Below are 24,501 nucleotides of genomic sequence, written 5' to 3'. Positions count from 1 at the left end.
TAAGAAAGGTCAGAACAGACTTCACCTGCTCAGGAAACTGAGGTCCTTCGGGGTGCAGGGAACAATTCTGAGGACCTTTTATGGTTGTGTGGTGGTATCAGCCATCCTGTATGGAGTGGTCTGCTGGAGCAGCAGCATCACGGCTGCAGACAGGAAGAGACTAAAGAAACTGGTTAAGAAAGCAAGCTCTGTCCTGGGCTGGTGTTAGACAGGAGGATGATGACAAAGCTGTTGTCTATCATGGAGGACATCTCCCACCCCCTGCAGGAAACAGGACCATCACCGGCAGCTCCTTCAGGGACAGACTGCTTCACCCACGAATGTTTGAAGGAGGTCCTTCCTTCCTGCAGCAGTCAGACTGTGTTCAATCAAACCTGCTCCCAGTAGTTCAGATCACCCATGAAGTAACTGCAATAAAATGTAAATAAGTCAATATGTGCAATTTCACAGGGTTTTTTTTTTTTTACAAGCATTTCTATTTCTTCTCTAAGGAGAAAGCATCTATTTATATCTGTGCACTGAGTGCTGCTTTTCTTTTTTACTTTTTTTCCTATCTGCTACTGCCACACTGAAAATTTCCCCACTGCAGAATCTACCTATCCATCCATCTATCTATGGTCCATCTACCTCCCTACCTATCTATCCATCCATCCATCCATCCATCCATCTCTCTCACAGGTGTGGGGGTTGATTCACCTGTTCTCAATCACCTTAATCCACGAAGGCCCGGTTCTTCATTCTTCCGCTCTCTGCCAGACCAGAGACTTTGAAACCAGAACCTTTCTCCTACAATTAGTCTGGTTTCCCCTTTTTGTTTTCACCTTGGTTTAGTTATCCTTTCTGTGTTGGTTTTAGTTTCATTCGTTAAATAAACTCCTTGTAATCTTTGACCTGTGTCTGCAGATGTCCTGTGACACCAATGATCCCATCTGATATTTAGCATGTTTTCAATTATTGGTCCCATTTCTTTAAAAAAAAAAAAAAAAAAAAGCCCCCTGAAATCTGATCAGATAAATGAATGTGAAACTACTTTGGGTCTGCTGCAGCTGCCTCCCTCTGATCTTGTTCCTGCCCACAGCACAATCTGATCAGTGAAACACTGAAGGACAACTTCAGCATGTAAAACATAAATAAGCAAAGGCTGCAACTCGGGATTATTTTAATTTTAACTTAACTTTATGTGCTGTTCAAAAACTTTATTTTTTCTGCAAATGTGTAGTGATTCCAAATCTTGGTTATTGATCTCCTTGATTACAAAAAAAATCTGTATCGACCCGGAAAAAAAACAAACATGTCAGGCACCCTATGATGTTAACTGTTTGCCTGAATGTTTTTGTTTAAAATCCTCAGTAATAACCTTTGACTGGTTGCTCTTAACCCTGTAAAACTCACTGCTGCAAAAATACAACATCAGCTTATTTTTTAATTACGATTTTCTATTATATATATCTGAAATAAACCCTAATCTGTGGGTCTGACAGCAGCGTGAGGTCAAAGAAGCTGCCATCAGCTGCTGCACTTCTGTCCGTCCAGCAGATGGAGCCATGGAGCTGCAGTGAAGTGAAGAGCAGCACAAGGCAACCACCACTTCCATCCACTGACGCATTCAATTTGACTGACGCTAATGTTTTATTGACTTCCAACCACTAAACCAATATGATCACTGATGCACTGAGCTGAAGAAGTAATGTTACATTTCAAACATAACTGGGGAAATAACCGAAACTTCTTCCTTAGGAAAGGAGAAAGTATAAGAGTATAAAGGCAGTGCAAGAATAAATAAGAAAAAAACGGTGCAAAAATTGCCCATAGCATTATATACAGATGATTTTATTCTTAAAAAAAAAAAACAACAAACATGTAGAAGACTATATACAGAGGATCAGGTTTCAGGTATAGATAGATCGACAGATGAATCCTTACTGTGAAAATATTTAAAGACATTGAACATTGTGCAATATAAGGTCAGTCAGCAGCCTCAGTTCATGCACCAAGAAAACTTTTATGCATTTTTTAAAAATAAAAAATTACATGTTTCTAAATTTTCTCCATTTACAAGGCAGGGAGATAACCGAAACTTCTTCCTTAATAGTTCCTGTTTAGTTTGTATGCTGTGGTGTCAGGATTACTACACGTGGAAATGAATATCAAATTAAAATCATTTCCATATCTTGACAAGTTGTTGCGATCACAAAGTAAATAAAGCTGCAAGCAGCGTTGGACGGGTCCTCGCATCCTTGCTGGTCGGCGAATCCACGCACATCCACCAGGTGGCGCTGCGACCGAGAGTGCATGTCGGCCTATGGATGCGATGAGGGCTGGACTCTGATCACACGTGCAAAATTTCAGGCAGATTGGAGCATATTCAGGCTACTTCTAGAGCTTTTCCTGTCCATCCACCAGGTGGCGCTGCGACCGAGAGTGTATATTGGCCTATGGATGTGATCAGGGTCAGACTCTGATCACACGTAAAATTTCAGGCAGATCGGACCATGTCCAGGCTAGTTATAGAGCATTTCCTTCCAACCACCAGGTGGCGCTGAGACCGAGAGTTTATGTCGGCCTATGGATGTGATCAGGACTGGACTCTGATCACACCTGTAAAGTTTGAGGCAGATTGGAGCATGTTTAGGGCAGTTACACAGCAGTTGATGTTTCATGGCGAAGCATCAAAATTCACGAGGCCGCCATGGCCACGCCCTCAGACTTAAGGTGAGCATTTTGATAACTTTTGATCACCCATGCCTGGACTACATCCTGGCCGAATTTCAGCTCTCTCGGTGTTACCCTATGTGAGTTTATAGCTTTTGAAAATGTACAAAAATGACCCAAAATCGTCAAAACGTATGACATATAATTCAAAATGGCCGACTTCCTGTTGGGTTTTGGGCATGGCTGTCAATTACATTTTGGTGTGTCTTGACGAGTTACATATGCCTACCAAGTTTCATAATTCTAGGTGACACGTACTGGCCGTAGTAAATGTTTGAAATTTTCCAGGTGGCGCTATGGAGCCATTTTGCCAAACACATGTGCAGTTTCCCTAAAATCTGAAATGGGTTGCCGGTCCAGATATGTGTGGTAATTTTGGCGAGCATTTGAGCATTTTTAACCTGTCAAAAAGTACTTTGTTTATTCCGGCAACGATACGTTGCCACGGCAACAGCGTTTTATGAATCGTCAAAATCTTCACACTGTGCCATCGTCAATGTGTGGTCACTCACCTGACCAATTTTCAGAATCATATGACAAAGTATCAGGCAATGGCACGTGCAAATGTAATGACAATTTCTTCCTGTTGCCAATAGGTGGCGCTATGAGTATTTCTAAATTTATGAATGTGGATGTGTTCAGAACCGGACTGGTGTCCATCACATCAAGTTTGGTCCGGATTGGATCATTTCCAGCTGAGATATTAATAATTCAATTTTTATGGCGAGAAATCGAAATTCGCCGCAATGCCACAGACACGCCCCTTGACGACGAGTCACCATTTTCTTTGGGAATCATCATCAATGTGTTCAGGCTTATGTTACCACATTTGAGGTGAATCTGATCAACGTGCTAAGAATAGTACATCAAAGTGTGAAAAATGTCAATTTCCTGCTACCACAAGGTGGCGCTATGACTGTGAATGTATATAACCACATGGATGTTGTCAGGGCTGGACATTGATCACACATGTCAAATTTCAGGCAGATTGGACCATGTACAGCTGAGTTAGACACCACTTCCTGTTTCATGGCGAAGGATCCATTTTTTTGGGAGTCGCCATGGCCACGCCCTTTGAAATGAAATGAACATTTTGATAATTTTTCATCAGGTCGCGTGTTTGCATATATTGGCCAAATTTGACGTCTGTCGGACTTATCCCCGATGAGTTATTAATTTTGAAAAATTTACAGCTAATTCAAGATGGCCGACTTCCTGTTGGTGTTAGGGCGTGGTCATGATTGACTTTTTTGGGTTTCCTGATGTGCTGAATATGCATACAAAATTTTGTAGCTGTACATGAAACATCGTGCAAGTTGGCCTAATGACCAAATTTTCAATTTTCCAGGGGGCGCTATGGAGCCATTTTGCCACACACATGCGCAACTCCCATAAAATATCAAATTTTTCGCGAGGCCTGATGAGCATGCCACGTTTGATGCGTTTTGGGGTATGATAAGGCCGCCAAAAAGGCAATTCAAAAGTCCGGAAAAGAATAATAATAATAATAATAATAATAATAATAATAATAATAATAATAATAATAATAATAATAATAATAATAATAATAAATAATTCCTTGCATTCCAATAGGGTCTTCGCACCATTCGGTGCTCGGACCCTAATAATAATAATAATAATAATAATAATAATAATAATAATAATAATAATAATAATAAATAATTCCTTGCATTCCAATAGGGTCTTCGCACCGTCGGTGCTCGGACCCTAATAATAATAATAATAATAATAATAATAATAATAATAATAATAATAATAATAATAAATAATTCCTTGCATTCCAATAGGGTCTTCGCACCATTCGGTGCTCGGACCCTAAAAAACCCCACAACCAATTCCAGAGAGTTAATTAGGGTTCGGATGACTGGCTGCAGAGGGTGTGGATGAGCAATGTGCTGCTCACCGATAAAGACGATTGGCTCTATTTATTGTTGTTTTCTCTGCCTTTTTCCCCCAGAAAAAAACTCGCTCTTCAGCCTGCTCGGTTAATTAATGCTGATTGCCTGATTGTTTCATTAATCCGATTACTGACCGGACCGTCTCTTATCTCGGTTTGGATACGGAGACATTACAGGGAAGAAATTGCACGTTATCTCGCAGAGGCAACTGCAATTGTACCGGCAAGTGTCTGAAATCTGTCGGTAGAATTTGAGATGTTTATGAGAATGATAAAGGAGCGGTGATTTGTTTTTGGATTTCTGCAAGTTGTTCCACTTTGTCAGGTTTTCTGCTCTGACGGCTCCAATCGAATACCTGTGGATTCACACAGCGGATGGTTAGAAGGAAACAGATGCTGTGTGGAGATTTCAGCGGGAACACAGGAGATACATCGCCTTGGATATTTAGAACATGTGTATTCATACCCCCCAATAAGAACATGAAAGCAGCAGAGCAGAAGGATACACACCCTGCATCCAAATCACACACTGAGCACACACTATCCTTACAAAGCAGCAATCTGCATACAATCAGGACACACTACTTTGTGTTATATGGTGGTTTAAGCTTTGACCATTTTGCTCATATATCACAGTCAGCAGTGTGAAATCTCCTGCTTGTGCACTTTCAAAGATTGTAGGTCAGAAAAACATGCTGGCTTGTAACTGTATGTCTGAATGTCCTTCATAGAGGTTCCTTTAAAGAGGACAACAGAGAGAATCACGCCTACATGTTGACTCAACTGGGATAATATTAAATGAGAAACACTGATTAACAGCAAAAAAAATATTTAAAAGAAACACAGAATGTCCGAAAGCCTTTCTGCATTATATATTATAGGGTTTTACTTTATGTATATAAAGACATTTCCACCACTGATTGATTACTTTTTCTTTTTACTGCACTTGCAAAGCAGGCATGCAGTCTGCATACAACTGAGACATACGACTTTGCCATGATACTGTGGTTTAAACTATGTTAGAAGAAGTCACCCATTTGTGCATTCGTGTGTCAGAAAAGCATCTTGGCTTGCATAATGCAAAATGCTACCAGATCTAGTTGTTCATCTCCGTGTTTCTGGCATACTGCATTTAATATATAATATGTTGTAGTACATATTTCTTGAAAATTCCACCAAAACACATATATGTCTGATATTTTCTGAATTTACAAAAAAGTTTTAAGCATGCGCTAAAAATTCAAGGGTTCAGATATTATATCTTGAGCCCTATTCACTATGGTGATCTGTAATAATTGTGGAGGATGTCTGTGATCTTAATCCCATGCGAATGCTCCATGTCTGTAATTTGTAAAGTAAAAATTCCACCACAAATTACCTACCATATTTCACCAAACACCGACATCCTGTGATAATACTAGTCCTGTGCGAATCTGCATCTCAGTGATTGGGGGTATTTTAGGTGTTTTTTTTTGTTGTGCACCTTTTTCTACCTCTTTCCTGGTTGAATTGAATGGAGGCTGAGGTGGAAATTATTGACAGCATATTAGGTGCAAATGCAGGAGTAGGCCGATACACAACAGGCCTATGGACCGTTCACAGAAACGGCAAAATCAGATCAACAAGAAGAAGGAAATCTGGGAGGATATAGAGACGGATGACATGCGTAACAGCATTCAACATTTTTCTAGGTCTATCTTTCAACAGGCTTGATCCAAACACCCTGATGGCCCGCTATCCCAACAACACTGCTCGCTGCTCTCAAGTCTCATTGCTGCTTTGACATATTTACTGTTGCCATGACAACTACATACCACATGACAACAGTGGATGTTGTGACGTGCACAGATATGACATCATATCCGGGCTGAATGTCAGCAATTTTGTGTAAAATACAGACTTCTCTTGTCCTGCGTGAAATGCACTGCAAGAAACACAGACATTGGGGTAATTCACAAATTACCAGAGATCCCCAGGAAATACTAATCCCATGTGAATAGTACACTAGACAAGAAAAGGTGCCATGTGCACTTTTAAAAAGGTCACTTCCTCAAACTGACGTCAGAAAAGAGGACATGTGAGTAAATCATGCATAAAGTGTTGGCTCAGCAGGGATTATATTAAATGAGAAAAGTTGATCTGCTGCAGAATAAATATTTCAAAGAAAGAGAACGCCCTAAAAGCCTTACTGCATTATATTTTATAGGGTTTTCCTTTACATAAATAAAACATTTCCACCACTGATCTCATGACTTTTTCCTTTTTCTTCTTCTTCGAAACCTCAGCGCCGTCTCACTGATTCAACTCCTCACATCTACCTTTCCTGTTATTTCACAATGATTTCAAACCTGTTCCCACAAGAGCTGCAATGATGAATCAAATAGGTGTCAAATATTAAATTTATGGTCTTTCTTAATTTGTTAGTCGACAGATCCCTTTTTAAGTCATTGTTTTTCAGCTTCTAATATGTGAATAAATGGTGCTTTATACTTGAGCTGTGATGATTAATCAATGAATTGGCAACTATTACACTGATTGGCAAACATTTTGACACAGATTACTGAGAAAAAGAAGCAACGATTTCCAGTGAAGATGTAAAAAATTGCTTAAAAATAGCAAAAACATCTCCAACACAATGTCTTACTGTCACACCTTCACGCCACTTTGAGCCAGAAGAAACCAGCTAGTCAGATAAAAATTTATCATAAATTAAAGTTTGGCATAAATCATTTTATTTTTTTTAATAGAAATTTAATAATTTTTATTTTAAATCTCTCAGCAGGGATAGTATTAAATGAGAAAAGTTGATCTACTGGGGACTAAGATTTAAATATCTTGTGTTAAAATACACACTAACAGCTCCACCCAAAAAAGTTAATTAAAAACTATTTTGTGGTTCAATGAATTTCTTTAAAACCTTGTTGGTGACAACAAGATAAGATTCAGGCCAGTCTGTAAAAATAATAACCAGAGACTTCAAAGTTGTGAACAGCAAATCTTCAGTCCTTTATTGAACATGTGTTTTCATTTTTCTAATCTCTCTGAGTGGATCTTTAAAAGCAAACAACAGTTAAAGTTTGTAATACTTTATAACAACCCAAATGAAATCAATTTGGAACTTCATGAATCTGTATTTTCTCTCAGAAATTACAGATGTGCTTCCTAGTGAAGAATCCACTGTTTTAGGGAAAAGCACTGCTGTCTAATTCCTTCTATGTGTTCATATACATGGCTTGATTATTATCTAACACAACCCTGAGCTGCATTAATAACAACATGATTTTATTTGTATAGTACATCTCAAAAATAAAGTTACAAAGTGCTTTACAAGTCCAGGTGGTAAGATTGTTAGTGGCGGGTGGGCACAGTGGGGGGCGCTGGCAGGAGCAGCGGTGACCTGGTGAGGTACTCGCTGATGGAAAGTGATGTCAGGGGAGGACAGTAGGGGGTGCAGGTGCTAGTGACAGCAACCTGGCATGGAGTCAGTGAAGAAGGGGGAGGTTCCGGGGTGTGTGAGGGGGATGTAAACAGTCATGTGGAGACGACTGTACGGTGTGCAGCAGGTTAGCAGCTAGCATCCGGCTGCCCAACCTGTTGGGGTGAACTCCGTCCCCCTCGAAAAGGAGGAACACTTCCAGAATAAATTAAAGTTGTCAACAAAACTTATATTGTGGGCTCTACAGGCAGAATGAAGGCTGAGGCTCAGGATTCTGCTGAAACGCCCGGCACCACGGGTCAGTGTGGGAATGGGGCCAGAAATAAAAACAGACTTTACACAGTTACTTAAAAAAGTAAAAGGTCATCTGAGTAATTGCAGCTCAGGCTGCTGATGGGTTGTGTCATTAGAACCCACATGAACAATCACTCGGTGGACAGAGGGTGGAAGTGAGCAGCTGCTTATCCAGGACAACCGGAAACGTGGCTACAGGAAGGAGCAGTGTGTGAAAGCACTGAAGAAGAGGATGTTCCTGGTGATGAAGTCTGCAACTATTAATGGGGTTGGAGAGAAAAGGAGATGAGGAGATGATGGTGGTTGAGGATTAGGAGATGAGTGGGCAGGCTGGTGTTGTGTTGAGGCTGTGATGGAGATGGGACAGGAGCTGGGAAAACTTCCCGAGCATCGTCGTTCAAGAGTTTATGGCGAGAAGCAGAGGTCTTTGGACTGGATAAAGGCTGCTGGTTTGGCTTTCTAGTGGAGCTGGTTTAAGATTCTAAACCTGCAATAAAAGCAAGTTAGAATAGTTAAGTTTTTTTTGTTTTCAGCAACCGTTGGGTCAAAGTACTTCCCAGTAAAACACATTGTTACTGATATTAGGAAAGTCACCAAACAAGTGTAAATATCAGTTAAGACTCTACAGTGTCATTGATCTCACCTGAGAAATTTACATATGAGGGATTAAACCGTACAAAAGTTGCATAAACTAATAGTTTAGCTGACTACAATACATATTAAAGCTGAGAGCTTAGAGTTTCATTAACAATCAAGAATAGCTTTACTATTGCAATGTAAAGTTAAGACCTTACCGTAACAAATTTCAAAACTTAACTTTAGCAATATAGATATTATGGATAAGAACCTACAGCACTATCAATTACAGAGATCAACCTGATAAATTTAGAGCTAAACTTTACAAAAAATATGCATGGAAAAATTCAACAATTTCCTTGATCCCGAATAAGCAACCTTTGCTGTTTTTTTTGTTGCTGTTTCCACATTAAAGCTGCAGTAGGCAGAATTCTGGACAAGTGAAAACAACAACAACAACAAAACTTCGCTCCGGAATTAGCCGCCATTCCACGCACTACTGCTGACTCTCAGCCAATCAGAGGGGAGCTAACTAAACATGGCACGTTCACTGACATTAGGTAAATCTCCAACTGAACAATAAACATTGAAACCTCAACATCAACAACAATATCAGTCCGTTACAATAATAATTTTAAAAAACTGAGCTCGCACATAAAATTGTTGTGGGCGTTAATTAATTAATGCATTAACACATTAATAATGCATTAATGTGCCCAGCCCACATATAGATAGATAGATAGATAGATAGATAGATAGATAGATAGATAGATAGATAGACAGATAGATAGATAGATAGATAGATGATAGATAGATAGATAGATAGATAGATAGATAGATAGATAGATAGATACTTTTGCGATTAAAAATTTCAGTAGCACTAGTTAAAACAGATTTTTTGCCCAGTGACAACAGAAAAATACTGCCTACCCCAGATTTAATAATTAACATCATTAGCACCCCTCTCCTGTGTCAATATAAAATGATCACTGTTGGATTCTACAGCTTGTAGGTGCACCTGTTAGAGCCGAATGTAAATGTGTAAAACAAGAAATATCAGTCAGTCCGAACAGGAATCAAAAGAAATGTTTCCATGTGAGAATGATCTATAATTTTAAACAATAAAAATCACTGGGTCTGTTTAAAAACACAAGACTCATAATAAAACCCCATCAAGTCACCCTCACATCAAACTTGTTCTTGACATTTAAATCCCTGTGTGGCTTATAGAGGGGGTCTGCAGGTCTTTGTCATTGCAAGTGATGTTTCTATCGACTCTCCATTCATACTGCAACTGGCCCTCTGAGCTCTAATCAATGGGCGCTAATGCCTCTATTATAATCCATGCTCTCAAATTAAGGTTGCATTGATCAACAGGCCTTGGGTTGCTACAGTGTGGAGTAGCATGAGGGACTGGAGGGAAATTTCTGTTTAGAGCAAACACAAACTCAGGGAGGCGGTGAGAGGAGGTGACGTGACAGCAATACCAAATCCAAGAGTGTGCTTTTCAACCTCCATTTTTAATTGGTAGCCTTTCCCCAAGGTTTTTAAGCATGCATTGTCGCTGTCAGTTTAGACGGGTTGAGAAAATGCATCGTGCGTATCGATCTAAAGGTGTGCTGGGTTCTTAAACACCGCTGAGCTTTGGGGTGATCAGAGATGAAATTGCTCCAGGTGTTTTCCCCTCGATGAAGCAATATTGCATCAGTAAGCCTCTCGGAGAATTCACATGCATCTAGTTTTTCTTGCATGTTGGGGTTGAAACGTGGATTTGGAGGTATCGGCTGCAGATCTGAACTGTGTAAGTGTACAAGAACGCTGTCAGTGTCTCAACGATAAGATCTCTGTTGTCTTTATTACACTTTATTAACAATAATACAGCACAGTGACACAATCCTTTCTTTCTGCTGCTTTCTTCCAGAGTTCATTAAGAATCTCTTGACTTTTAATCAACTGTTTTCAAGTGGAGACATCCTTCAATTTACACAACCGCTGGTGCATATGTACCACAGCACAAATCAATTAACGGATCATTGACGCCATAACCCAAAAGACAGGATGAGATCGCTGCTGTTGCTGCTGTTGATGAACACGAGATAATATTGTTTTCAGCCACCTAACTAGAAAGTCTCACTTGTCTGACGGAGCAATAACTCCCATGTGTTGATATTCATCATTAAAAGTGCAGCTTTGATTAGATACGTACACGATCCTGGCCTTGTTTCTCATCATGCGCTGTCAGACACACAGCCTCGCCTCGTCTCTCTCCACTCGCAGCTCTCCTGTAATTTATACAGCCACTCGGTTGCCTCTCCATTTCCCACGATGACCAGGGCAAACGCAGCTAGGAAATGAGAGTGAGACATGATGGAGTAGTCAGAAATGCACAATGTCAGGAGGAGATGTCATGAAATACATTCCAGAACATTTCAACAAGCAGAATAGACTTTCAGAAGTTACCGTATCTGAAACTTCCTGACATTGATGAACACATCGTAAAACTGCACCTGTGTAATTTGTGTGACAACAAAAAGACATAATGGAATAATGCATCAACATTATCTGTACTTTGTGAGTTATTATATGTTCCATAAACTGATGTAAAGTACATTGTGTTACAGCTGTCATTTCGTTGATATGTCTCTTTACAGGTGACTTCAGGTTTATTTGAGCTTGACGTTTTTCCGTTAATGTGGCTATTGGCTCTATGAGTCATGCTAACTTCTTCGCCTCCATTGTGGAGAATCAGGGAAAATGCACAAAACAGCTTGTGAACACTTAGCTGAGCTCCCTGCAGCTTGGCAAAGACAGGCAATCTTTACATGAATCCCTTTAAATGCTTATTTTCAGTCTGACTGGAAGGAATCACAGAAATTTGTCACATGTAATGGACACTTTGCTAACTTCATTAATAGTCTCTACCCGACTGACACTGGAAAGAAGAAATCTGGAAAACAAAAAAAAAAAACCCCCACAATGAACAGTACAAATCTGGCAGTAAGGGTGCAAGAAATATATGTTTTAAAAATGGTGGAATGCTGTAATATTCAAAAACAAACAGTTGGGTCAATATATAATTGTGGGACTTTTTGTAACATAGTTGACAGGTATCATAGTTTACATTGTTGCTATTTTCAGGCCTAAAATCAACATGGCCGCCTATAACCAAACACCACAAGACATTTTTACAGAAAGATTCTTCTAAATATTATATATACAATTGAGTAGAATTGAAAATTGAAAGTTATTTCTAAAGATATTTTAGTAAACCTGTTGACTACTTTATATTAAATAACTCAGAGTGTAATCAGTGTAATCATCATTGTCGTATGAAAAATAATAATCATAATATGTAGCACTTATTAAAATCACAACACAATGAAACACAGTCATGTAAAAGGAATAAAAAATAAATACTTAGAATAAAAACAAGAGGTATAATAAAAACTTGTGGTTCATTTAAAGTTCAAATAGAACAACACAAGACTGAACTGCAACATTGAGAATAAAATAAACTGTAATGAGCAGTAAATTCATCTGTGCATGCTGGTTTGTTTACATGTGAGGCTGACTTTCACTGCAAATATTAAGGAATAAATGCCGACATGCGTCTGTAGACTGATGTTGTTCCTGCCTTCACTGATCTGAAACTGCTGCTCTGAAGAGTGAAACCTGTTGATGCCAGACTTGTAAAACCTCAATTTATCCAGGAATACGAGTAATTCCAGCTATGAATCTGTCCCGTCTCTTGCATCATCATCATCATCATCATCATCATCATCATCATCATCGTCATCTTCCAGTCAAGGCGCTCGGTCTGACCCTGAATCACATCTCTGGCTTCCTGGCTGCTCATTTCCACTTCAGCCTTTCTGTTCTTGTCTCCGTCTCCCTCCACACTTCTTCCTCACACTGCCTTTCTGTATGACATTAATTACAAAGAGGAGAAAGTGATGGCACTCACTGCTTCAGCGTTACAGCAGGCGTATTCAGAAAACTCACAGCCTGATGAAGTGTCCACTTCACACTACTCTGTGATTTATCACTTATTTCTGCCACAGCGCTCAGGGCCTATAATTCCTATACTACGCCATTTACTGCCTTGACATATGTCTCGTATGCAGAGAGGCGACAGCGTCATTTCTAGCTCAGTGTGTGGAATGACCTCACCCAACGGTCAGATCTGAGCTCAGAGAAAGCTTAAACAACCCTCTGAGCAGTCTGTCACACAACATGTTTCATAGTACAATTATATTTACAGCATTAGTGGCTTTCTCCTATACATCTATAATGTGTGTGGTTGTGGCTGTGGGGGTCAAGCATGCAGTCGAGTTGAACTACAGTTCAAGGCAAACTTCCACTGACTTATTTTATTCAGATTAATTGCAGTGAGTCCTTTTATACATATTCAGTGTCAAAGTTTCTCCTGTATGATACATAATATAGAGAGGACACAGTGGAAACTACAAGGGAGCGAGTGGGAGCTTGGCTGTGCTGTTTAAATAATTTAATCAATGTAAAGTGTACATTTTTGAACAATTTATTGGTGTTTTCACAGATTTGACCTGTTTTGATAAATTACAGAAAACTAGTAAAATCACAAGGGAGAAAAAACATTGATTAATATGTTAACCTTTTTTTTAAAAAAAATTATTTATTAAAAAGTGCCAAAACTGTCAACATATAACCATTTTTTCATAAATGTTATTCTTGTACAATATTTGACGGTAAAACAACATTATTTTGTAATATCTATAAAAGAGCATAAACATAATTATTTTACAGATATTTGCCATAATTTGAAAGAAAAATTATGAATGATCTTACAAGTTTTCCCCAATTTGTTAAATGACCAATAACAACTGGTAAAATCACAGGACAGGGTATTATTTACATTTTATTTCTCTTTTAAAAAAGGCTAAACTATAGCTAATGTTCACATCATAAATCTATATTTCAATAAATGGTAATTTGTTCTTTTGTAACATTTGACTGTAAAGTTACACTATTATTTTTTTACTATATTTAAATCAGCAAAATTATTATTTTGCAGATACTTGATGAAAAAAAATATGCATAGTGAGGATTTAAAAAATGTTAAACCTATTCTTATAGTGATATTTTACAAGCTTCTTGTTAAATTACAGATAATATGTAAAATATGCAAATTCACAAAAAAATGTATTAATAAACATGTTGATTGTAAAAAAACAAAACAAAAAAAACAATAAAACACTATTTTACCATGTTTTAACCTTAACTGGCTCTTTTTTTCTTATTATTATTTTTTAATGGATTTACGGTGTTCATTTAATTCGACCTGAGGCATCTCTAAAATACTGCAGTACTGAAAATAACATTCAGCACAATATAAATGTTGCTCACTTTGTCAAAAAGCAGAAATATGCTACTTTCTTAATACCAAGCACCATAAAAAGTTCCATCGCTCTACATGTGGTTTCACTGTCAGCATTCAGACGTGTCAGAGAGAAGATAAAGCAGCTCATCCACTAAAGATGAAGCAGCCACAGGCGTCTCCTACTGCAAATGTTAGCATTCATTAATTGATTAGCTGTTAGCTGTAATAAATTAATCATCAGCTATTTTAATAATGTATTAGTCAGTTTGAGTACTTTTATAGACAAAAAATTGGATATTTCTGGTTTCTTTACTCCTCTACAACAGTAAACTGAATATCTTTTACAAAACTAGACATGTGGAGGCATCATTTTGGGCTGATTGTCCTCCCCAATTCAACAATTAATCAAGAAAACGACAGGTAGGCTCTTCTATAATGGAAATAACCTTTAGTTGCAGCTCTAATTGGAATAATTTGCCAAACAATGAGCTTTGGAAAATGTTGTATCTGTCATTTCAGGGAGCAAAAAGTGAAGAAAGACCAGTTTCCTTGCATACTTTTAATGGGAAATCAAAGAATTCAGTCATGTGGATGAATAGATGTAGATGTCAGTGAGGATGCACAGAAAATAGAATAGGAGCATTTGTCTCAATAAAACAGCAAAAAATAAAATTTTATTTTAAGAAACTGCTAAAATGTTTGCTGTACCTGGATTTTAGGTTTTCTTTGACATGAATAATGATTAACTACTTCAATAATTAAAATAAAACAATGACTAGAATAGATTAAAAGAACACCTCAGAAAGGGTGGTTCTCTTTTTTCTTCAGCACTGTTTTTTTTTTTTACTCCCAGATCTCATACAACCACTGAAGCTAGTGTTGAAAACATAATTAGATCCATATAGATTCACCTGTTGCAGGAATTTTGCACTTTTCTTTAAATAGAGATATTACCACCTGAAATTGATGCAAAAATGGCATAAACTGGCAACCATAATGCACAAAATTAAAGAGTATGATGTGAAAGGCTTACAGAATTAAAAAAAAAGACAATGAGCAACAGCAAGGGATACGTCACTGCTGCAGATGTGAAGATGGAAGATGGAGGAGAAATGGAAAATGCAAGACAAGTGAAGTCAAACAGATGCAACAGACAGCAAATGAATGACATATGAGCGAAGCAATGCAGATGCACAAACAGACTGAGAGTGAAAAGATATTAACAGCAGGAAAGACGAGCATTAACTAGCTGTGCTTTATCAGTTTGAATGAGTCTGGACTCGTGGATGGCAGGAGAGTCTCTAATCCTGTTTCCCTGAGGCCTTAAATCACCTGCCATCCACAAAGTCACCGTACATCCCACAGGAAAACACTCATTACAGGCTGCCATTACGTTTGACTGCATTTCTCTCCATAACCTTGAAACACTGTTCACTCAGCCAAAAACACTTCAATCCAGCGGGAGAGCCGGGTCAATTGAGTCAATGTCGAGTGACTCCCTTCTCCCACAGGCACCACAATTGACATGTTTTTTTTTCTTCCTTCTGTTTTTGGTTTAGTGAAAGTTACTCTCAGGTGTAGGAACATGGCATCTAAACATAAAGCTGCAGGTGTAACTATGTGCATTGATCTTAGTAAAACCACCCGAGGACATAACTCCTCAAAAGTGCATGCACAGAGGACAACGCTGCAGAGTCAGTGTCCTTGAAGGATTCCTTAAAGACGTCTTTTATGATAGCTGCATGTGTTGCAGAAAAGGACACAAAGCGAGAGGATTTGTAAGAGTTCTTTCATCCCATTTCGTCCTTTATTTGCGAGCTATAACCAAGATGTTTTCAAGTCATCACTGCACCATTTTCAACAATTTCACACTTAAAGCAGCCTAAATAATTCAGAGAACACCTCTCAGCTGCTGCCAATTCCCAATATATGTACTCATCTGCAATGCATCACACATTACTTCAGTCTTTCTCTCATGTCGTAGCAAATTATGTTGCATTCTGCACTGCACTGGATGTAGCTCTGCACAAAACTCTGCAGTGCTGACGCCTAATAACAAATCTAATCTGCATTTTTCTGCCAGTTCATTTGTAATGGAAAATATAGCAAAAAAAAGAGAGAAAGAAAATACAGCAAGGGAGCGTGTGATGTTGAGGGAGACAGATCACAGAGGAGGGGAGCTGTAGCTAATTTCATGCCTTGTATTTTACTGTCATGCATGGCTAATTCACGGTGCAGACCAGCACCATGAAAACGCCCTGTGATCTTTCACAGTCCTCCCCATCGCCTGGGCCTCCACCAGCGGAGCCCGAGCTGCTATCTCTATGTGGGGAAGGCCTTGAAAATCCATATTACGGTTTACTTTCATACAGCGCTAATTCAGAGGGAGCCTGATAAAACCGAGTGGGGGGGAGACAGTAGTGGCAGTTCCATTTGGGTTCGCTACCCTTGACTGGCTCTGAGATGTAAATGACTATCCTCCCCCCACCGTCCAATGTGCCGTCTCTGGTCTTGCTCCATTTGTAATTTAATACCTTTGACAGAATGTGCTAGTTGGCTGGGTGAAAATGCATGAGGAAAAATCCCCGTCATCATATTGTAAAAATAAAAAAGCATTTTAAAAGGATATTTTTGGGGAATAAACTGGATAATAGAGCCGCTGCTCTCACATCTATATGGTAAAGAAGAGCTTTGTTCTTAACTGCTGAGTTGCACTGTTTTATTCTTGACATTGCGTTTGAATTTTGCATTGAATCTGTTTTAACTGTAAATTAATTCCTTGTTTTATTACTTCTGTTTTTATGCATCCATTGTTTCTGTGCTGTGATCGTCAGCAAGCAGCTGATGTAGCGTTCACTTATTGTTGTCATGGTTACAATGACGCTGTGCCGCTATCTCACAATGATACAGAAATCTTTAACAAATCGGTGGATCCAAACTATAAGCCGCCTCGCTGCCAAAATCTAATCACTTGGTCCTTGTGTCATTTCTGACCTTCCCTGAAAATTTCATCCAAATCTGTTGGTCTGTTTTTGAGTAATGTTGTGCACAGACAGACAGACAGACAAACAGATGGACAAACGTGCCAAAGACAAGTCCAAAGACATGAATGTTCGGCTAATGAATGATTCTAAATTAGCTCTTGGTGTGAGTATGAGCACGTGTAGATGTCTGTCACTGTCTGTGTCTCAAGTCTGAGAATCCAGTGCTGCTAAAATGGGCAGTTTAAAAAACAAAAATGCTTAAAAAATAAAACCTGCAGCAGTGACACATCCCTTGCTGTTGCTCACTGTCTTTTTTTATTCTGTAAGCCTTTCTCTGAATGCCAAGTTTCTATTTTCATCTGGAGCATCAGAAACTTTTCCTTGACACTTCCTTGTCATTGTCCGGACATTTAATGTTTTTCACTTACAGACAGAAAAACAGGCTGAGAGCTGGTAGTTAGCTGCTGAAAAGCTGCTGGCAGACGACATAAAGGACTGGTTCGTGATCTCACAGTCGGAAGGCAGTGCTTCTATGGCAACTATTTAACCATTTAATAGCTGAATTTGGTGCTCTTGAATAAAAATCAACAATCAACAATGTTTTTTCATTTAGTTTTAAGTAAAACTAAGAGGTCCATAGCACCATTCGGACCACTTAAGACAGCAGTTACAGAGCTGTCATTTAGTTTTGACTCGTCAAGATAATAGTTGTAGGTATTCCAGATGTTGTTTTTTCATTGTTGTTGTTGATGTTGTTGTTGTCATTACAAAAAACTTTAAAAATAACAGCAAATATATGTGAAATTACATTTTCAATTGATTTATTTATGGTCAAATGTTATAGAAGAACAAATTGCTGATTGTAAAACTACTAATTTCTTGATGTGGGAAATACTTATAGTTTTGGCTTGTTTTTTGTTAGTTTTTTATTTAACAGGTAAATATTTTTTCTGCATAATAAATATGCAAAATAATTTTTAAAAAATTATTAATCCTTATTGTACATATTTTTCCTTTCAAAAAAAATCCAAATATCTGTTAGTCAATTATATTTTTATTGATTTAAATACAGTAAAACTGTAATTTTGCAAATGTTGTGGGGGAACAAATTATTTTTTTATAAAAAATACGCATGATACAGAGATTTTGACCTTTTTTTGGTTAACAGGGAAATACTATGTTCTTTTTTATTTTACTTATTTGTTTTATAAAAAACTGGGATAATCTGTAAAATAATAGTCAGTTGTTAAGGATTTTTCGGAAGATTTTCACTGATTTTTTGAAAACATTTACAAGAATTTTCTTGCCAAATTTGGGGGATTTTTTTTTTTTTTTTTTTTTTTTTTTTAAATAAAAATTTTCAAGTGAACTTGTAAGGAATTATTGGAATTTCCTTCCTGAAGGTTTGGCAAATTTTCTGAAATTTAGGGATTTTTTTTGCTGAATTTTAAATTTTTTTTCAGACAAGGAAATTCTATTTTTTGGTGTCCATAAATGAAGACAACAGGAGGGTTAAATACCACCTCGACAAGGTGAAACAAACTCTGACTATCACAGCTGTGTCCTCCTTCCTCAGGAGATGACGCCAGCTGATCTGCTACCAGGTATGCTGGAGCACAGCTGCATCTCCCACCTTCCGTCTCCTTCACCTGTCGAAAGCAGTTAGGGCGGAGTGGCCCCATCGCACCACCCGCTACCAAAACATGTCGTCTGGTTGCCGTGGAGAACGCTGCCGTCCCTTGGTGAACCTCGCCGGCACTTATTATAATAATGAGATCCATTTCAGAACACTGACAGTCTGTGGTGGAGGAGGCAGTAAAGGGTGGAGTTGAAGGGGTATGAGTGGAGGAGGGCGAACGGAAGACACGGAGATTGAAGGGAAATGCAGAAAATTGGGAGGAAGGAGGGGAGGTGGACCGCCTCGGGGAACCTCCATGCATAAAGATGAAAGCACAGGAGCCAACGTTGCTCCAACAAATCAATCAGACAGTGGTTGGAGGGCGCAGCTGGCCTGGCAGTTCCCCAACTGTCACAGGAATATGTCCCACATACAGCTGTGTGTGCGTCCGCGAACAGATTCCGTGTGCAGCCGTGTCCACTGACATACATCGACGAATCACACGTTCCAGCAGACACACGCAGGAACTCCAGATTCCACCTAAAGATGTCCCAAAAATCTGACAAATGTGAAGTGAAGCAGGAGGGATCAGCCACAACATTAAAACCATGGACAGGTGACGTGATCATCTCGTTAGAATTCAAGGTACTGCCGGAAAACTTGGGTCCTGGCATTCATGTCGGCCTGCACCCGAGCACCGACGTCCTCTAACAGGATAAAGCACCCTCCTACACCACAAAAACTGCTCAGGAACACAACAAAAAATGCTCAAGGCAATCATTTGGCCTCCAAAATCACCAGATGCCAATCCAATTGAACCTCCATGGGACACAATAGAAAAAGCCTGATACAAAGAGGCCTCACAGGACCCAAAAGACACCCCAAAGGTCCTGTGTTCAAGCCCTGGTAGGTCGGAGTCGGGAGAGGTGTTCTGATAAAGACCCAGAAACTTAGACACAGCAGGTAGGTTGTGGTAACAAAAGACAAACTTTAATATCAACTGCTGAAGGGGGCCTGAGGGGGCCCACTTAGTGGCCCACTGAAGCTCAAGCGCTGACATGTGACAATGTTGTGGCCCGCTAGTGACCGCCCACCATGCGTGCGATTTTCAGAAGCGACACATTTACATGCGAGCAAAACGCAACTAGTGGACACGTACCTTTATCCTCTGTCACTGATTAGCAACCATATGCAAATTAACCACTATTCACCCTTGCATTTGCATACGGCCCCCTTACGACCCTTTGACCTACTCTTTGACCATCCCTATAAATTGTGTCCTCTGCAAATGTTCTGGGTCAGCTAACCTTCGCAGATTCATGCTCTGTATGACGGAATACCAATAAACACCCCATTACAGCAACTTCGAAGGACTAAGAGTGAAATTTCTTCAACACAAGCAACTTAGTTAGCTTCATATAGCCTATTGTTACACCACCAGCAACACATGCACTCCACTGCTCTTTTCCTGCTTTGTTGCATACAACAAGCATTGAGTTCCACGACAAGTTTCCTCTCTTCCCTGCAAAAAGCCCACATGCAGAATAACCTGATTTTCAGTCTCCTCAAACTGAACTGCGTTACCTCCGCCGAACATCAAAAGGCGCCGAAAATGAGGCTGAACTGCAGATGCCTAAAGTTGCCTTTCAAATCCTTTGCTTCACTTCGAGGGCTCTGTCTCAAATCTGGAGTGATACATATCTCCACTGCTGGAGACGCTGCTGCTGCTGCTGCTGCTCACTATCAGCACCCTTCATCGAGCAACATGCTCTGGAGATTAGCCCTGTGCGCCGCTGCTCCTGCTAGCGCTGCCTGTATCTCCCCTTCCCCATTCTCAAGGTCAGATCAGCGCTGAGGCGCCGAGAAACCGGCAGCACGTGCAGCAAGACATGAACACAGCATGAAATGGAGTTTATCAGAGACCACACTTCGCCTACTTGTTTATTTGAACACATGCAGCATGCTGAGTAATTGCGTAAAAAAGCTGCCGATGTGTGCCGAGAGCATTTTAATTAGCTCGTGTTCGCCCTCTCAACAACAAGCTCTCTCCAAATGACAAAGCAATTTTTTGTCGATTAGGAAATTAATGAGTTCCTCCCCAAATCGGGAGGGCCGATGATGGAGCTGCTGGTGCCGATGGGAGTCCGTTTCCCTCCTCGAGCCCTGAATGGGATGCACGCTGTCCAAGTTGGAGAAAGTCCAAACACAGAAGGGGGAATAGTATCTCAGACAGCCCGCCTGCTGATGTAAAGAGGCCCTGACTGGCCGCTGCTGGCTCCCTCTGCCTCGCTCTCTGCTAATGCATTTTCTGGCACTCACACAGAACTGCGCACAAGCAGGAAAAAAAATACACGCACAGTCACCCACGATACAGCATCATCTTGCCATTTCAATGTCTGTCTCTTTCTCATGCAAAACAGATGCAGCGTAGTGGTGCTCAGAGTCGTGGAAACACCTGCAGGCGTCTTTGTTGTCACTTGTGAAAGGGGATGTGTTTGGATTTGGGTGTGAATATGTGTGTATGTGTGTGTGTGTGTGCAAGACACTTCTTTGGGTGGTGCTGCCATCTAGTGGTGAATACACTAACTGAAGAGTGCATGTGATTTATGTGACATGCCTCATTCATCATATAATAAGCCGATGGGTGAATACACACATTGCTGTATCGCTTCTTCATTCTTTAATTCATGAAAATGGACACATGCAATTAAACTAACACGTAATTAAGGCATCATCGCTGATTGGAAAACCGTTACGCTGTATGCAATTTGCCTAATAGGTTTAGTCTCTCTGTTACATGTAAATGTAACAAAAAAAATTGAAATGTGATTGTATTATTCACAACCTCAAGCACACAACACAGAGCATGTGACGTGTAAATTAGTTTAATCTGTTTGCGTCACTGCATAAACTGCATGTTCATAAACACTGAATCATCCAGTCTGCTGCAGACCTAATCATCCATTCCACTGACCTAATTGTGTCCATAAGACAAGCAGGCACAATCTTTAATGGAACGGCTCAGTGGAAACAAATAGGGATTATAAAACGATGGGACGCAAAGATGACAAGTAACATTTTACCCAGCTGTGTTGAACATCACAACACAGAGTTGCTCCCTCCTTTGCTTTACATTAAAACCTCCCCTGGCAGCACCCACAGTGAATTTAGCCCTCATACTCTGTGCAAGCCCACATCTGACCTTGTCTGGCCCGGACTTCCTCTGGACTCCATCCTGGTGCTGGCAAAGAGGGGCACTGAGCAGGAGTGACTCCATTGTGGGAAGGCCTGATAGCATGCCCCTGGCTTCAGCAACTCTGGGAGAAGGTCAGTGAAAAAGGTTGAGAGTTTAGCTGCTATCAAAGAAACTCAATAATGTCTTGTTACCTTCCTAAACTCTTTGCTCCGTATTTTGTTCATAAATTGTGATTTTTCAGTGACATTAAAGACCCCAAACGATGAAAATCAAGTTGTTTTTTCAATCATTTAGCATGTTCATATGGTGATTTTTACATAAGACACACTACGAGCAAAATAAGCATTCAGTGTCCTGAGGATTTTCACCTTCTCAACTGTGTGACAAACACAGATTCACACTTGCTAACACTTGCTAACAGCAATTTTCCTCCTTCAAGTCACTCAAACTTGAGTTTTTTCAAAAATACTTCTAAAATGCAGAATTTTAGAAATTCACATGTATATGTATTTATATAGGTGTAAAACTGAGAATTTAGGAAGCAATAATGTCATGCCTCAATTCACACATGCCCATTGTTGCTTCGCAAACTGAGCATGTGCTTAAATATAGATAGATAGATACTTTATTAATCCCGAGGGAAATTCAAGTGTTCAGCAGCTTACATACAACAACATAAAATAACAAAAAGGCAGGTTAGTAACATTAACATTAAAGGTTAGTATATAATCTGAAAATCTTGCTGTACAATACTACACTATAAAAAATGCTTCTAATTTTAAAATCTATAGAATACTAAATGTAATTAAAATTCAATAGACAGTATTTACACATTTCAAAGCATGGTGACTTAAAGTGAATTTGAGAGATTTAAAGTGACTTTGACAGTTGTGCATGGACATTCTATTATAATCACATTGGCTCGTAATGTGACTATGACTGTGTATGTAGTGGCGTCTTTACATTTGGTTTATTACTGAACTTGGCACAGCTGCATCACTTCTTCTTCATCTTTGCCGCATAAAGTCTGCAGAAATTATTCAATGACAGAACATTCTTTTCCTGTATTTGACATCTTGTTGATGAAAACTGGCCTCACATTCTGTTAGAACTTTTGAAGTCTCATAGTTTTTGCATGTGCAAAAACTATGAGATATTTTGTAAAATGATAGTTGGCTGGACAGATTTGTTTTGGTCATAAAATGGAATGGGATGATTTCCTTCTAGGAAAATAGCCATGAATGCAAAATAAATGAAAAATGCATTGGTATACTCTAAACAAAGTCACCGAACTGTCAATAAAATGCAGCCAGCCACAGTATTAAAATGCAATAAATCACAATAAACCAGGCATAAACGTCTTTTTCTGCTTGCTGAACTTTTAGTTTAATCGCTGCAATGGTCCTTCTGCATGGTAGAAATCCAACCTATTCCAAAATTATGCAAGACAACCCCTGCATTAGATGGGAATCACTCTTCTTAGCACAGTGTGCAAATTTTATTTTAGTATTCTAAACCTGATCTGACCCAGTAAAACTCCAGAATATTTATCTTCTTAGTAGAATGGACTTCGAAAAAACTTGAGCGTTTAAGGATCATATTCAATTGATTTCAACTGTTCTCAGAAAGTAGTTTAGGATTGCATGTTTTAGTGATTTTCACAAGGCTATAGCTTGGATTCAGAGAGATTTGCTTGCTTTAAAAGTTGTAAAAGCATGAGAAGATAGTCGATCCTGTAAAGATCCACTCCAGTGAAAATCAAGTTTTCTATTTTGTCTACATATCAGTATGATGTTTTTTATATGGTGACAAAACAAATCCTGTGCAAAGTAAGTAGTCGACACCATGGCTGAGGATTTCGAAAACCCACTTTCAGGGTTTCATATGTAGTAAACCTAAATAACCAATTATGTCATCTTGCAAGGTGTAATAGTTTTCTTTAGAATTGATTTCTGGCTCAAAAATGTTGGCCTGAATTACTCCAAAATCACAACTTGCCATTGTTAAAGGTAGAGTAGTTTTATAGATCCTGAGCAGAGTGAGCTGGTGTGCTCGAGCTACAGCAAGCAGAATAGGGTTGTAGTTACATCTAAGCTGTCACTAGACAGACAGGGGTTATTTTCATGGTGACAAATCTAAATGTGCAACTTTGAGACACAGAGATGAGTTTTTAGTGGTTTAATCGATGGCCAGCGTAGGACTTTTCAATCCCAACAGCAGTGCAACCAGAAAATAATGTAATTTGTCGCGAAAGACAGCGTGTCTGTACTAACGAGCAGCCAGGAATGATCAACCAGCATACAGCAGCTCTCCATACCTGTCTACTGCATTTACCAATGATATTTTTCCCAATACACGGGAACACACATCCATGTAATTGGAAGTGATTCCCTTCATCAAGCAGATGC

General features: G+C 39.3%; 1 long non-coding RNA gene across 1 annotated transcript; it reads right to left on the bottom strand.

Moving 5' to 3' along the window:
- Positions 1 to 7,612: 7,612 nt before the first annotated feature.
- On the bottom strand, positions 7,613 to 22,215 carry LOC118471281 (uncharacterized). Its single transcript, XR_004848544.2, has 3 exons — positions 22,100 to 22,215; positions 11,143 to 11,280; positions 7,613 to 8,847 (listed from the first exon to the last, which is right to left on the bottom strand). It is a non-coding gene; the product is annotated as an uncharacterized LOC118471281 (long non-coding RNA).
- Positions 22,216 to 24,501: the final 2,286 nt, after the last annotated feature.

This window comes from Amphiprion ocellaris, chromosome 12, assembly GCF_022539595.1.
Source record: "Amphiprion ocellaris isolate individual 3 ecotype Okinawa chromosome 12, ASM2253959v1, whole genome shotgun sequence".
NCBI classification, from domain to species: domain Eukaryota; kingdom Metazoa; phylum Chordata; class Actinopteri; family Pomacentridae; genus Amphiprion; species Amphiprion ocellaris.
Note: the sequence above shows the minus strand (reverse complement) of the source record. Positions and strands in the feature narration are given on the sequence as shown.